Consider the following 16,965-nt stretch of genomic DNA (forward strand, 5'->3'; position numbering starts at 1 on the left):
TCACATACCAATCCCCGTCTACAATGGCATAGCAAAATCCCTACAACGTTGGTGACAAAGAAGTAAAGGCTCAGACCTACCTCATTGCACTACTGGGTTTATAATATAGCCAACTAACATATTCATGCAAACCCTACATCAAAGGACTAAATGCATATATAAAACATAGGTATAAAAGGGCATGATCAAGATGTAACTTGCCTTGTACTGTTGATGAAGATGAAATATTATATTGAGTCGTCTCTCCTTCTCGTTATGATATATCTAACGATATAAGAAAGTACTTTAACACACAACAACATCCAAATAAAGATCCAAATAAAATATTCAAATTACAATACAAAATAAAAAATAAAAATAAAAAAAATTCCTACATAAGTTGTTAGGACTTGGTTACGGGTTGAGATAAGATCAAGAATGAAAATATGATATAGGGTTTGTTCTGGGGTTGGGTCAAAGTGAAGATCACGGCTTGAAGAGTTGTGAGGCAAGGTTCTAAGACAAAGTCTATAATGGGTTTGATTGGAATATTTGACTTGGGTCCAATGAAAATGATAGATGGAGTTGATGCCATAAGGTTTATGTTACAAAAATTTATGTAACCTTTCCTAAGTCCAAATTTGTATGATGATGGCATATGACCAGAGAGGTTTGCACACTTTGTCGTGAACTCCATCTATCATCGTGGCCAATAATGGCAGTTTGTGCGTGTATGTTTCACGGCTTCGTGCGTCCAATTAAAGCAACGAAATTGAGTTTTAATTCCCTGAATGAGTTACATAAATTTGATCTCCATCTCCCGGCCTCCCCTTTCTCTATAAAAGGAACCTTGACGAGCGCCTCGAAGCCTCCCACCTCCTCTCCAGAAACCCCTCTCCATCTCCCTCCCCATGGTTGTCAATTTGTAGCCGGAGTCCGAAGTCCATCGCAGCTTCCGACGAAGTTTCAGTCATATATGGTGAAGGCCCGACCCTTCCTATCATTTATTCTCTCTATTTGTATTTTGCGCACCTCCCTGAACCCTTGATCCTCTCGAATCCATAGCCGGAGCTCACGAACGGCGACAAGTACATCCAACCGGAAACTCCGGCGAACTCCAGCGGGTTCACACGGCTTGCCGAGGACGAATTGGTCGTCAATGACGACATCACCTTCATCACCGTGTTCGCGTGGTGTATTTCACCGTCCGCCTCTCCTACTCGCCGGAGCACGCCCGACCGGACCTCTTTCCTCGGTGAGCATTCTTTCTTCCGTCTCTCGATCTTTTGATCGATCCATGTGTGCTGTTAAAGAGAACGAAGGGAACTCAGCCAGTGGGGGCATGACTCGTAGCAGCCTAATCTGAATCCCGTAATACATTTTCAGGAAAATATCCAAACTTCGGAAAATCATATCTCCTAAACCGTATGTCCAAATTCGACAAATTTTATATCCCCGGATTCCTTGGAACATCTAGCTTATTATAAAAATTCGAGATCTTAGTTTTTGGGAAGTTAAAATTTAGTTCTGATTTAAATGTTAAATTGAGTACTTTTGCTATATCTTCTAATCTATAAATCATATAAAAATGTTTATTATATGAAAGTTCAACCTTAGGACATCACCTTTCTGTTAGAACTCATGGCATAATTTTTTTCAGCAAGATTTAGTCACTGTTTTAACATCAACACCTTAATTTGACCTTCTCGGTCATTGTTTAATAACTTTTGACACGAAGATAAATCTCTTAGATTGATCCCTAGAAAACCTCTCTGGTCATATGCCATCATCATACAAATTTGGACTTAGGAAAGGTTACATAAATTTATGTAACATAAACCTTATGGCATCAACTCCATCTATCATTTTCATTGGACCCAAGTCAAATATTCCAATCAAACCCATTATAGACTTTGTCGTAGAACCTTGCCTCACAACTCTTCAAGCTGTGATCTTCACTTTGACCCAACCCCAGAACAAACCCGTAACCAAGTCCTAACAACTTATGTAGGAATGTTTTTATTTTTATTTTTTATTTTGTATTGTAATTTGAATATTTTATTTGGATCTTTATTTGGATGTTGTTGTGTGTTAAAGTACTTTCTTATATCGTTAGATATATCGTAACGAGAAGGAGAGACAACTCAATATAATATTTCATCTTCATCAACAGTACAAGGCAAGTTACATCTTGATCATGCCCTTTTATACCTATGTTTTATATATGCATTTAGTCCTTTGATGTAGGGTTTGCATGAATATGTTAGTTGGCTATATTATAAACCCAGTAGTGCAATGAGGTAGGTCTGAGCCTTTACTTCTTTGTCACCCACGTTGTAGGGATTTTGCTATGCCATTGTAGACGGGGATTGGTATGTGAGATCATGAAAGTTGCGAGTGAGATAATAATTAAGGGTAACCTTAAGGTGGCAACATTAACACACATCTGGGTTGAATGGTAAGGGGCACCCTGGAGAAACCAGTGGGCTTGCCCGGGCACCATGGAGAAACCAGTGGACTTGCCCAGGGGATCCAGGAGTACCCGTGTGATCACCCTATGGACTGCCACCCAGGCTCAAAGGGATTCATCAATTTTCCATGACTAGAAGCTTACCTGCACAGCCACAAGCTATTATGGGCTCTGGCTTAGTTGAGTACGTTGTGTGACCTCTTACCGTGGTAAACTAGCAGATGTAGTTATATATGTAGGTGTACCGGTCTACCCAGGGTTAAGAGGGAACACTTCAGAAAGACTATGTCTCGATCTTCCGATTCTCAAACACCAGGAAGCGCAAGGACTACAAAGGAGGTGATCGAGTCTTGTGGGGAAAAGTGTGGAAACCTCTGCAGAGTGTAAAACTAATCGATTAGCCGTGTCCCCGGTTATGGACAATTTGAGCATCTAGAAAGTGGGAATTGAGAAATCTCATCACTCTTAATTAATTTAATGGGTTTTAATGAATTTGGGTATAGATTGAATGGAGCAACCATCTCAATCATATTATGATGAATTATGTAGTAACAATATGATATTCTTTTGACGATAAGGAAAATCAGCTTTACGCAAATTAAATTTAGAACCATCCACCAGCCATATTGCATGTATAAATAGGACATTTATTCATCTCTTGTGGTGTGACTTGCCAGTACATTCAACGTACTAACCTACACGGCTGCAACATATTATGTTGCAGGTATTATCCGATGAGTAAGTGATACGATAGGGTTACGGTCCGCACTCAACTTGCCGATGGCGTTGATGGGACTCCACACCCGTTTTCCTGTTTCTGCTGAGATTCTTAAGGTATATATCATTTTTTTTACTTATACATGTGATTGCACTTTGATATATACATTGATGTACTGTGTGTGCTAGCATACCGATCCAGGGATAGCACAGATACACAGAGACTTGACCGTCTGAGGTCGGGTCGCTACAGATATTCTCATAACTATGCTCAATTCTGTCAACTGCTCAACAGTAATTTGTTCACCCACCGTAGAATACTTATGCTCTCGAGAGAAGCCACTAGTGAAACCTATGGCCCCCGGGTCTATCTTTATCAGATCAATCTCCTACTACTTAGTTATTTACTTTGCTATTTACTTTGCATTTATTTTTCTTTGCATCTTTATCATAAAAATACCAAAAGTATTGTCTTATCATATCTATCAGATCTCACTCTCGTAAGTGGCCCTATAGGGATTGACAACCCCTATTTGCGTTGATTGCAAGGATTTATTTGTTTTGTGCAGGTACGCGAGACTCGCGCGTAGCCTCCTACTGGATTGATACCTTGGTTCTCAAAAATTGAGGGAAATACTTACCCTACTTTGCTGCATCTTCCCTTCCTCTTCGGGGAAAACCAACGCAGTGCTAAAAGAGGTAGCAAGAAGGATTTCTGGCGCCGTTGCAGGGGAGGTCTACGAAAAAGTCAACATACCAAGTACCCATCACATACCCTTATCTCCCGCATTACATTATTTGCCATTTGCCTCTCGTTTTCCTCTCACCCCAATTCACCCTTGCCATTTTATTCGCCCTCTCTCTCTATCCTCCCTCTCTTTCTCTATTTGCCCCTTTTTGTCCGCTTGCTTTTTGTTTGCTTGTCTGTTAGTTTGCTTATTTGTCGCGATGGCTCAAGATAATACTAAATTGTGTGACTTCACCAATACCAACAACAATGATTTTATTAGCACTCCGATTGCTCCTCTTACCAATGTTCAATCTTGTGAAATTAATACTGCTTTGCTGAATCTTGTCATGAAAGATCCGTTCTCCAGCCTTCCTAGTGAAGATGCCGCTACCCATCTAAATAGCTCCGTTGATTTGTGTGACATGCAAAAGAAGAAAGATGTGGATAATGATATTGTTAAATTGAAGCTGTTTCCTTTTTCACTTAGAGATCGTGCTAAAGCTTGGTTTTCGTCTTTGCCTAAAAATAGTATTGATTCATGGAACAAGTGCAAAGATGCTTTTATCTCTAAGTATTTTCCTGCCGCTAAAATCATATCTCTTAGAAACGATATTATGAACTTTAAGCAACTTGATCATGAACATATTGCACAAGCTTGGGAGAGAATGAAATTAATGATACGTAATTGCCCTACTCATGGTTTAAATTTGTGGATGATTATAAAAACATTATGCCGGATTGAATTTTGCTTCTAGAAATCTTTTGCATTCGGCCACGGGAGGCACTTTTATGGAAATCACCTTAGGAGAATCTACTAAACTCCTAGATAATATTATGGTTAATTATTCTCAATGTCATATTGAAAGATCTACTAATAAAAAGGTGCATGCGATAGAAGAAATTAATGTTTTGAGTGGAAAGATGGATGAACTTATGAAATTATTTACTAATAAGAGTGTTTTTCTGATCCTAATGACATGCCCTTGTCTACTTTCATTGAGAATAATAATGAATCTATGGATGTGAATTTTGTTGGTACAAACAATTTTGGTAATAATGCGTATAGAGGAAATTTCAATCCTAGGCCTTATCCTAGTAATCCCTCTAATAATTATGGTAATTCCTACAACAATTCTTATAGAAATTATAATAAGATGCCCTCTAATTTTGAATCTAATATTAAAGAATTTATTACTTCACAAAAGAATTTTAATGCTATGATTGAAGAAAAATTGCTTAAGATTAATGATTTGGCTAGGAACGTTGATACAATTGCTCTTGATGTTGATTCTTTGAAACTTAGATCTATTCCACCTAAGAATGATTTCAATGAGTCTCTCAAATCCATGAGAATTTCCATTGATGGGTGCAAAGAAAGAACTGCTAGGATGCGTGCTAAGAAAGATGCCTTTATAAAAGCGTTTTCTTCTAGTTCCTATGAAAATAATGATGAAGACCTAAAAGTTATTGATGTGTCCCCTATTAAATCTTTGTTTTGCAATATGAATATTGATAATGATGGGACTTAATATGATCCACCTATACCTAGAAGGCGTTCCAAGAATTCTGAATCTTTCGATCTTGATGCTAAATTTGATAAAAGTGGGTTTGAAGAAATTAAAACCCTAGATGTTGCTAAACCCACTATTATGGATTTCAAGGAATTTAACTATGAAAATTTCTCTTTGATTTATTATATTTCCTTGTTGCAATCCGTGCTAAAATCTCCTCACGCTTATAGTCAAAATAAAGCGTTTACTAAACATATCGTTGATGCCTTGATGCAATCTTATGAAGAGAAACTTGAATTGGAAATTTCTATCCCTAGAAAACTTTATGATGAGTGGGAACCAACTATTAAAATTAAAATTAAAGACCATTAATTCTATTCTTTATGTGATTTGGGTGCTAGTGTTTCCATGATTCCAAAGACTTTGTGTGATTTGTTAGGTTTCTGTGATTTTGATGATTTCTCTCTAAACTTGCACCTTGCGGATTCCACTATTAAGAAAACTATGGGAAGAATTAATGATGTTCTTATTGTTGCAAATATGAATTATGTGCCCGTAGATTTTATTGTTCTTGACATAGATTGCAATCCTTCATGTCCTATTATTCTTGGTAGACCTTTCCTTAGAACGATTGGTGCAATTATTGATATGAAGGAAGGAAATATTAGATTCCAATTTCCATTAAGGAAAGGAATGGAAAACTTTACTAGAAAGAAAATTAAATTACCTTATGAATCTATTATGAGAGCCAGTTATGGATTTCCTACCAAAGATGGCAATACCTAGATCTATTCTTGCTTGGTATGCCTAGCTAGGGGCGTTAAACGATAGCGCTTGTTGGGAGGCAACCCAATGTTATTTTTATTCCTTGCCTTTCGCTACTGCTTAGTAATAAATAAATTATTTATCCTCTGTCTTGTTTGTGTTTTTTGTGTTTAATTAGTGTTTGTGCCAAGTAGAACCGTTGGGAAGACTTGGGGAAAGTCTTGTTGAACTTGCTGTAAAAAACAGAAAATTTATCGCTCACGAGAACTGCTTTCATTTTTATTTGGAAAGTGCTATTTAGTTAATTATTTTTGAATATGATTAATAGATAAATTCCTCACGTCCAGAAAGTTATTTTAGAATTTTTTGGGTTCCAGATCTTGCGCTAGCTACAGATTACTACAGACTGTTCTGTTTTTGCCAGATTCTGTTTTTCGTGTGTTGTTTGCTTATTTTGATGAATCTATGGCTAGTAAATTAGTTTATAATACATAGAGAAGTTGGAATACATTATATATAACACCCATATAAATAAAGAGTGAGTTCATTACAGTACCTTGAAGTGGTCTTTTGCTTTCTTTCGCTAACGGAGCTCACGGGATTTTCTACTTTAAGTTTTGTGTTGTGAAGTTTTCAAGTTTTGGGTAAATATTTGATGGACTATGGAACAAGGAGTGGCAAGAGCCTAATCTTGGGGATTACCATGGCACCCCCAAGATAATCTAAGGACACCTAAAAGCCAAAGCTTGGGGATGCCCCGGAAGGCATCCCCTCTTTCGTCTACTTCTATTGGTAACTTTACTTGGAGCTAAATTTTTATTTACCACATGATATGTGTTTTTCTTGGAGCGTCTTGTATGATTTGAGTCTTTGCTTATTAGTTTACCACAATAATAGTTTATGTACACACCTTTTGAGAGAGCCATACATGATTTGGAATTTTTTAGAATACTCTATGTGCTTCGCTTATATCTTTTGAGTTATATAATTTTGCTCTAGTGCTTCACTTATATCTTTTAGAGCATGGTGGTGGATTTGTTTTATAGAAACTATTGATCTCTCATGCTTCACTTAGATTATTTTGAGAGTCTTAATAGCATGGTAATTTGCTTAAAATCCTAATATGCTTGGTATGCAAGATTAATAATAAAACTTTCTTATGAGTGTGTTGAATACTATGATAAGTTTGATACTTGATAATTGTTTTGAGATATGGAGATGGTGATATTAAAGTCATGCTAGTTGAGTAGTTGTGGATTCGAGAAATACTTGTATTGAGGCTTGTGATTCCCGTAGCATGCACGTATGGTGAACAGTTATGTGATGAAGTCGGAGCATGATTTATTTATTGATTGTCTTCCTTATGAGTGGCGGTCGGGGACGAGCGATGGTCTTTTCCTACCAATATATCCCCCTAGGAGCATGCGCGTAATACTTTGCTTCGATAACTTGTAGATTTTTGCAATAATTATATGAAGTCTTTATGACTAATGTTGAGTCCATGGATTATACGCACTCTCACCCTTCCACCTTTGCTAGCCTCTCTAATACCGTGCACCTTTCGCCGGTATCATACACCCACCATATATCTTCCTCAAAACAGCCACCATACCTACCTATTATGGCATTTCCATAGCCATTCCGAGATATATTGCAATGCAACTTTCCACCGTTCCGTTTATGACACACTCCATCATTGTAATATTGCTTAGCATTATCATGTAGTTGACATAGTATTTGTGGCAAAGCCACCGTTCATAATTCTTTCATACTTGTCACTCATGCATCATTGCATATCCCGGTACACCGCCGTAGGCATTCACATAGAGTCATATCTTGTTCTAAGTATCAAGTTGTAATTATTTAGTTGTAAGAAAAATAAAAGTGTGATGATCATCATTATTATAGCATTACCCCAAGTGAGGAAAGGATGATGGAGACTATGATTCCCCCACAAGTCGGGATGAGACTCCGGACAAAAAATAAAAAGAAAGAAAGAAAAGAGGCCATAAAAAAAGAGAAAAGGCCCAAATAAAAAAATAAAAAAATGAGAGAAAAGGAGAGAAGGGACAATGTTACTATCCTTTTACCACACTTGTGCTTCAAAGTAGCACCATGATCTTCATAGTAGAGAGTCTCTCATGTTATCACTTTCATATAATAGTGGGAATTTTTTATTATAGAACTTGGCTTGTATATTCCAATGATGGGCTTCCTCAAAATTTCCCTAGGTCTTCATGAGCAAGCAAGTTGGATGCACACCCACTTAGTTTCTTTTTGAGCTTTCATATACTTATAGCTCTAGTGCATCCGTTGCATGGAAATCCTTACTCACTCACATTGATATCTATTGATGGGCATCTCCATAGCCCGTTGATACACCTAGTTGATGTGATACTATCTTCCCCTTTTGTCTTCTCCACAAACACCCCTCTATTCCACCTATAGTGCTATATCCATGGCTCACGCTCATGTATTGCGTGAAGATTGAAAAAGTTGGATGCGCACCCAATTAGTTTATTTTTGAGCTTTCATAAACTTATAGCTCTAGTGCAGCCGTTGCATGGCAATCCCTTCTCACTCACATTGATATCTATTGATGGGCATCTCCATAGCCCGTTGATACGCCTAGTTGATGTGAGACTATCTCCTTCTTTTTGTCTTCTCCACAACCACCGTCTATACCACCTATAGTGCTATATCCATGGCTCACCCTCATGTATTGCGTGAAAGTTGAAAAAGTTTGAGAACGTTAAAAGTATGAAACAATTGCTTGGCTTGTCATCGGGGTTGTGCATGATTTAAATATTTTGTGTGGTGAAGATAGAGCATAGCCAGACTATATGATTTTGTAGGGATAACTTTCTTTAGCCATGTTATTTTGAGAAGACATAATTGCTTTGTTAGTATGCTTGAAGTATTATTATTTTCTATCTCAATATAAACTTTTGTCTTGAATCTTTTGGATATGAATATTCATACCACAATTAAGAAGAATTACATTAACATTATGCCAAGTAGCACTCCACATCAAATAATCCATGCTATATTATCTACTGTTTTGGACATTATTGGGCTTTATTATCCACTTTTATATTATTTTTGGGACTAACCTATTAACCGGAGGCCCAGCCCAGAATTGTTGTTTTTTGCCTGTTTTAGGGTTTCGAAGAAAAGGAATATCAAACGGAGTCCAAACGGAATGAAACCTTCAGGAACGTGATTTTCTCACTGAATACAACTCAGGAGATTTGGACCCTACGTGAAGCCAACTAACAGGAGGCCACGAGGTAGGGGGCGCGCCTGCCCCCCCCCCCAGGCACGCCCTCCAGCCTCGTGGGCCCCCTGTTGCTCCACCGACGTACTTCTTGCTCCAATATATATCCACGTACTCCCAAACGATCAGAACAGGAGCCAAAACCCTAATTCCACAGCCGTAACTTTCTGTATCCATGAGATCCCATCTTGGGGCCTGTTCCAGAGCTCCGCCAGAGGGGGCATCGATCACGGAGGGCTTCTCCATCAACACCATAGCCTCTTCGATGAAGTGTGAGTAGATTACTTCAGGCCTACGGGTCCATAGTTAGTAGCTAGATGGCTTATTCTCTCTTTTTGGATCTCAATACAATGTCCCCCCCTCTCTTGTGGAGATCTATTCGATGTAATCTTCTTTTTGCGGTATGTTTGTTGAGACCGATGAATTGTGGGTTTATGATCAAGTCTATCTATGAATAATATTTGAATCTTCTCTGAATTCTTTTATGTATGATTGGTTATCTTTGCAAGTCTCTTCGAATTATCAGTTTGGTTTGGCCTACTAGATTGATCTTTCTTGCAATGGGAGAAGTGCTTAGCTTTGGGTTCAATCTTGCGGTGTCCTTTCCCGGTGACAATAAGGGCAGCAAGACACGTATTGTATTGTTGCCATCGAGGATAAAAAGATGGGGTTTTCTTCATATTGCATGAGTCTATCCCTCTACATCAGGTCATCTTGCTTAAGGCTTTACTCTGTTTTTAAGCTAATACTCTAGATGCATGCTGGATAGCGGTCGATGAGTGGAGTAATAGTAGTAGATGCAGGCAGGAGTCGGTCTACTTGTCTCAAACGTGATGCCTATATACATGATCGTACCTACATATTCTCATAACTATGCTCAATTCTGTCAATTGCTCCATAGTAATTTGTTCACCCACCGTAGAATACTTATGCTCCCGAGAGAAGCCACTAGTGAAACATATGGCCCCCGGGTCTATCTTTATCATATCAATCTCCTACTACTTAGTTATTTACTTCGCTATTTACTTTGCCTTTATTTTTTTTGCATCTTTATCATAAAAATACCAAAAATATTATCTTATCGTATCTATCAGATCTCACTCTCGTAAGTGGCCCTATAGGGATTGACAACCCCTATTTGCGTTGGTTGCGAGGATTTATTTGTTTTGTGCAGGTACGCGGGACTCACGCGTAGCCTCCTACTGGATTGATACCTTGTTTCTCAAAAACTGAGGGAAATACTTATGCTACTTTGCTGCATCATCCCTTCTTCTTCGGGGAAAACGAACGCAGTGCTAAAAGAGGTAGCATCAGTAACTAGTGCTACTGCTTGAACTCAAAATTTCTTTTACAAAGAATAAAAAAGATGAGATTTATATGAAGAAACACTTACCTTGCAGCCATCTAATATGCTATTGCACTTATAGTTATGCTATTACACTGTATTTAGTTACTTTATATGAAGAAACACTTAACTTGCAGCCATCTAATATGCAATTCCAATAATATGTGATGCCTGCTTTTTTGTAGTTGTATATGCCATTCGTGCATGAATACCTTTTCTTATGTACCAACTCCCTAATCAACGTTTTGTGTTTTCAGTTCGCTATCTTAGGAGAACTTGGTGGGCTATATGGGGAAGCAAAGCAGCAGCCCAGAACCCGACCTGTGATTCCAGATGAAGGCACCACGATGCACCATGATGCTCCCTTGGAAGGTCAGCTCCTGGACCGCAACCTTGTCTCAATTTGTGTTATGCTTGATATCAGTTCCTTGTATTGCTGCTGCATTAGTACAAGTTGCAATGTGCAGGCCTTCCGATTCTGCACCCCACTGTCCGGACGGAGCAAGGAGGGGGCATCGTCCATACCGCAGAGTTGGTTGAGCCTTGAGTGTGACCTGGAGAAGTAGTGCATCACATGGGGTTATCTCTTTCTTGTGTCATGGTAAGAACAGAGTGCCACTCTTTGTCGTGCATGTATCGAAATGGCAGAAATGTCGAATAAATGTTCGCTCTTAGCTGGGATACTTTTGAGGGAAGATACGTGGTTGTACTTAGTTATGTGATTTATTCATGTTCGTGTTGTTTGTGAAGAGATTTTCTTTATGTCGTTGCTACTCCGTTGTGTATCTCTCTTTTCTTGTGTGTTGCATCATTGTAGATATGCTTGATGGAGTGAATGCTTTCAGTTCTGGTTGTTACAAACCTTTACTATGTACCATGCTTAGTGTTTACTATACTAAGGCATTGGCCATCGGAATTTGGGCATGTATGTATAATTTTAGTTCTAGATGTGTCCAATGCAAACATTACTATCAATTCTTAGATTGATTCTAAAATTTCTCATTAACTTCATTACATACTGTGATTTTTGGATTTGGTACCAACTTATTGTTGGCCTGCACGTGCTCAGTACCTTGCTGTGGTTTAAGTAGCAAGTACCTTAGTACCTTTTTTGTCAGGTGGTGTCCATGGATTGAAATGTTGGCCGTTATGTATTGATTGTAGTATAAAAAATGGCTAAAACCTGAAGTACTTAAAATAGATTGTAGTTTATTTCTTGTTTTTTTTGATACCCATATACCTGCCCTGTATTAGCTCTTTCCTTTTGTGCATGTTAATTCAGCGTTTGTGTTGATTTGATGCCAATGTTCAGAAACAAGATTTTGATGGATGGGTTTATGTGTTCTGCTGGTATATATGCACGCTAGTATATATGCACATGGATTGGCCTTCATTATTTTGTATCTACTGTTAGATATATGCTGTTAGATTTTCTTTTATTTTGTACCTAACCATTTTGTTCTATAACGTGCAGAAGCTGGCGTTTCATGTTTCATCGCGGGCATCAAGACGAAGAAGTCGGAAGAAGCATAGTTCAAGCTCATCGGAGCTAGTTCAAGGAGTAATGAAGCCCTTGATGCTGATCCGTATTGGAATAAATTGAAGCATGAACTTGGCTCATGTGACATATTGTACACCAGTAGAGCTTCTTATACTGTGATCGCATTTGTATGTGTTGATGTAACAGATTGTTGCTTCTTGTTATTTGAAGTATTACACCTGTTTTCTGTCTATTTTGATTTAAATATTGGTTGTTTAATTACTGGCATATTGAAATATGAGGAACATGACCACGACAACAAAGACCTACAAACCAGAATCGGACATTTGGGACCCGCTTATCAGAACCTGACAATTGGGACCCATTTGAAAAAGGAGAAAAAGGGCCACAACCCAGAAATAAAAAGGCCGAATTATAGGGCCTGGCCCGTGTAGCTTACCCAAATTGAAAGGAAAAAACAAAAAATGGGCTGAAGTAATGGGTCGGCACATATAAACACCCAATTGGACCGGGCCGATTCTAATTTTGACCTTTTCAATTGGTCTTAATATCGCCACGTCATATCCGACGTGGCCTGGGCAGACAGCCAATGACCAAAACAAAAGGTCATGGGTTCAACGACCTTCTGTTTTGGTCATAAATGTCTACAATCTTCTCACAGAGAAGGTCGCTAATTTCAGTTTACGACTGCCAGCTTTTGACCTTCTGTTTTTGGTCACAAAAAGGTCGCAAATGAAAAACTATGACCTTTCAATGGCCAATAGTGAGGGTCACAAGTTGACATATTTCTTGTAGTGCGTACCTAGTCCGTGTAATTGCTACCATCATCTTTCAACTTTGCTTTCTCAAGGGAAGCATTAAAATTCAACGGAACAACAGCACGAGCCATCTATCTACAATCAACATAGACAAGCAAAAAAAATATCAGGTACTAAGTTCATGATAAATTTAAGTTCAATTAATCATATTACTTAAGAACTCCCACTTAGATAGACATCCCTCTAATCCTCTAAGTGATCACGTGATCCAAATCAACTAAACCATGTCCGATCATCACATGAGATGGTGTAGTTTCAATGGTGAACATCACTATGTTGATCATATCTACTATATGATTCACGCTCGACCTTTCAGTCTCAGTGTTCCGAGGCCATATCTGCATTTGCTAGGCTCGTCAAGTTTAACCTAAGTATTCCGCGTGTGCAACTGTTTTGCACCCGTTGTATTTGAACGTAGAGCCTATCACACCCGATCATCATGTGGTGTCTTAGCACGAATAACTTTTGCAATGGTGCATACTCAGGGAGAACACTTATACCTTGATAATTTAGTGAGAGATCATCTTATAATGCTACCGTCAATCAAAGCAAGATAAGATGCATAAAAGATAAACATCACATGCAATCAATATAAGTGATATGATATGGCCATCATCATCTTGTGCTTGTGATCTTCATCCCCAAAGCACCGTCATGATCACCATTGTCACCGGCGCGACACTTTGCTCCCCATCGTAGCATCGTTGTCGTCTCGCCAACTTATGCTTCTACGACTATCGCTACCGCTTAGTGATAAAGTTAACCATTACAGGGTGATTGCATTGCATACAATAAAGCGACAACCATATGGCTCCTGCCAGTTGCCGATAACACGGTTACAAAATATGATCATCTCATACAATAAAATATAGCATCATGCCTTGACCATATCACATCACAACATGCCCTGCAAAAACAAGTTAGACGTCCTCTACTTTGTTGTTGCAAGTTTTATGTGGCTGCTACGGGGTGAGAAAGAACCGTTCTTACCTACGCATCAAAACCACAACGATAGTTCATCAAGTTAGTGCTGTTTTAACCTTCCCAAGGACCGGGCGTAGCCACACTCGGTTCAACTAAAGTTGGAGAAACTGACACCCGCCAGCCACCTGTGTGCAAAGCACGTTGGTAGAACCAGTCTCGCGTAAGCATACGCATAATTTCGGTCCGGGCCGCTTCATCCAACAATACCGCCGAACCAAAGTATGACATGCTGGTAAGCAGTATAACTTGTATCGCCCACAACTCACTTCTGTTCTACTCGTGCATATAACAACAACGCATAAAACCTAGCTCGGATGCCAATGTTGGGGAATGTAGTAATTTCAAAAAAATTCCTACGCACATGCAAGATCATGGTGATGCATAGCAACGAGAGGGGAGAGTGTGTCCACATACCCTCGTAGACCAAAAGCGAAAGCGTTAGCACAACACAGTCGATGTAGTTGTACGTCTTCACGATCCGACCGATCAACCACCGAACGCACGACACCTCCGAGTTCTGCACACGTTCAACTCGATGACGTCCCTCGAACTCCGATCCAGCCGAGCTTTGAGAGAGATTTCCATCAGCACGACGGCGTGGTGACGATGATGATGTTCTACCGATGCAGGGCTTTGCCTAAGCATCGCTACGATATGACCGAGGTGGATTATGGTGGAGGGGGGCACCGCACACGGCTAAAAGGTCAAAGAGATCAATTGTTGTGTGTATGGGGTGCCCCCCTCCTCCGTATATAAAGGGGGGAGGGGGAGGGGCCGCCCAAGGAGAGGAGCCGCGCCTAAGGAGGGGCAATCCTACTCCAAGTAGGTTTTCCCCCCTTTCCTATTCCAACTAGGAGAAGGGGGGAGGAGGAGGCGGAGAGAAGGAAGGAGAAGGGGGCCCGCCGCCCCCTTCCCTTTCCCAATTCGGATTGGTGCAAGGGGGCCGCGCGCCACCTCCTGCCGCCTCTCCTCTCCCACCACTTGGCCCCCCGGTACTCCGGTATATATCCGATAACCCCCGAAACTATTCCGGTGTCCGAATATAGTCGTCCAATATATCAATCTTCATGTGTCAACCATTTAGAGACTCCTCATCATGTCCGTGATCACATCCGGGACTCCGAACTACCTTCGGTACATCAAAACACATAAACTCATAATATAACCGACATCGAACTTTAAGCGTGCGGACCCTATGGGTTCGAGAACTATGTAGACATGACCGAGACACGTCTCCGGTCAATAAACAATAGCGGAACCTAGATTCTCATATTGGCTCCTACATATTCTACGAAGATCTTTATCGGTCAAACCACATAACAACATACGTTGTTCCCTTTGTCATTGGTATGTTACTTGCCCGAGATTCGATCATTGGTATCTTAATACCTAGTTCAATCTCGTTACCGGGAGGTCTCTTTACTCGCTCCATAATACATCATCCTACAACTAACTCATTAGTTACAATGCTTGCAAGGCTTGAGTGATGTGTATTACCGAGTGGGCCCAGAGATACCTCTCCGACAATCGGAGTGACAAATCCTAATCTTGAAATAAGGCAACCCAACAAGTACCTTTGGAGACACCTGTAGAGCACCTTTATAATCACCCAGTTACGTTGTGACGTTTGGTAGCACACAAAGTGTTCCTCCGGTAAACGGGAGTTGCACAATCTCATAGTCACAGGAACATGTATAAGTCATGAAGAAAGCAATAGCAACAAACTAAACGATCAAGTGCTAAGCTAACGGAATGGGTCAATTCAATCACATCATTCTCCTAATGATGTGATCCCATTAATCAAATGACAACTCTTTGTCTATGGTTAGAAAACATAACCATCTTTGATTCAACGAGCTAGTCTAGTAGAGGCGTACTAGTGACACTCTGTTTTGTGTATGTATTCACACATGTATCATGTTTCTGGTTAATACAATTCTAGCATGAATAATAAACATTTATCATGATATAAGGAAATAAATAATAACTTTATTATTGCCTCTAGGGCATATTTCCTTCAGGAAGAAGAAAGGAATAAAAGCAATTTCAACATAACGATAGGAAATTTAGTAACATGGAAATTTGCAAAACCATATTTTCCTCTCTCATAATAATTACATGTAGGATCACATTCAAATTAACAATATAGCTATCACATAAATTATTCTCTACATGATCCATATGCATGCAAAGTTGACACTCTTCCAAAATAGTGGGATTATCATTAACAAAAGTCATGACCTTTCCAAACCCACTTTTATCAAAAAAAATCATAACATTGAATAGTCTCCAAATATGTGGGAACTAAAGTTGACAATCTTCCAAATCCAGTTTCAATATATTGCAAACATCAATGTCATATTCATCATGGGGCTTAAATAAATTTTCAAAATCATAAGAAGAATCACCCCAATCATGATCATTGCAACAAGTAGTAGACATAGAAAAATTAGCATCCCCATGCTCAGGGTTTTGCATATCATTAACATAATTTACATTAATAGAATTTATAATAAAACCATTGCAACCATGCTTTTTATTCAAGGAGGTATCGTGAATCCCTTCATAAATTTCTTCATCACAATTTTCAGATTCATGAATTTCAAGAAAAACTTCATAAAGATAATGTAGTGCACAAATCTCACTAGTAATTGGTTCATCATAATTGGATCTCTTAAAAAGATTAGCAAGAGGATGAGGATCCATATCAATAGTTTTTTAGCAAGCGAAGATGCAAGCAAATAGAAGGCACATGGTAACACGACCAAACAGAAGGAAGAACGGAAGAAGGGCGAAGAAAAGGGAAAATCTTTTCAAAAATCATTTTAGAAGTGGGGGAGAGGAAAATGAGAGGTGAATGGCAAATAA

Source organism: Triticum urartu, chromosome 4A (genome assembly GCF_056163025.1).
Source record: "Triticum urartu cultivar PI428250 chromosome 4A, HENAU_Tu73, whole genome shotgun sequence".
Taxonomy (NCBI): Eukaryota; Viridiplantae; Streptophyta; class Magnoliopsida; order Poales; family Poaceae; genus Triticum; species Triticum urartu.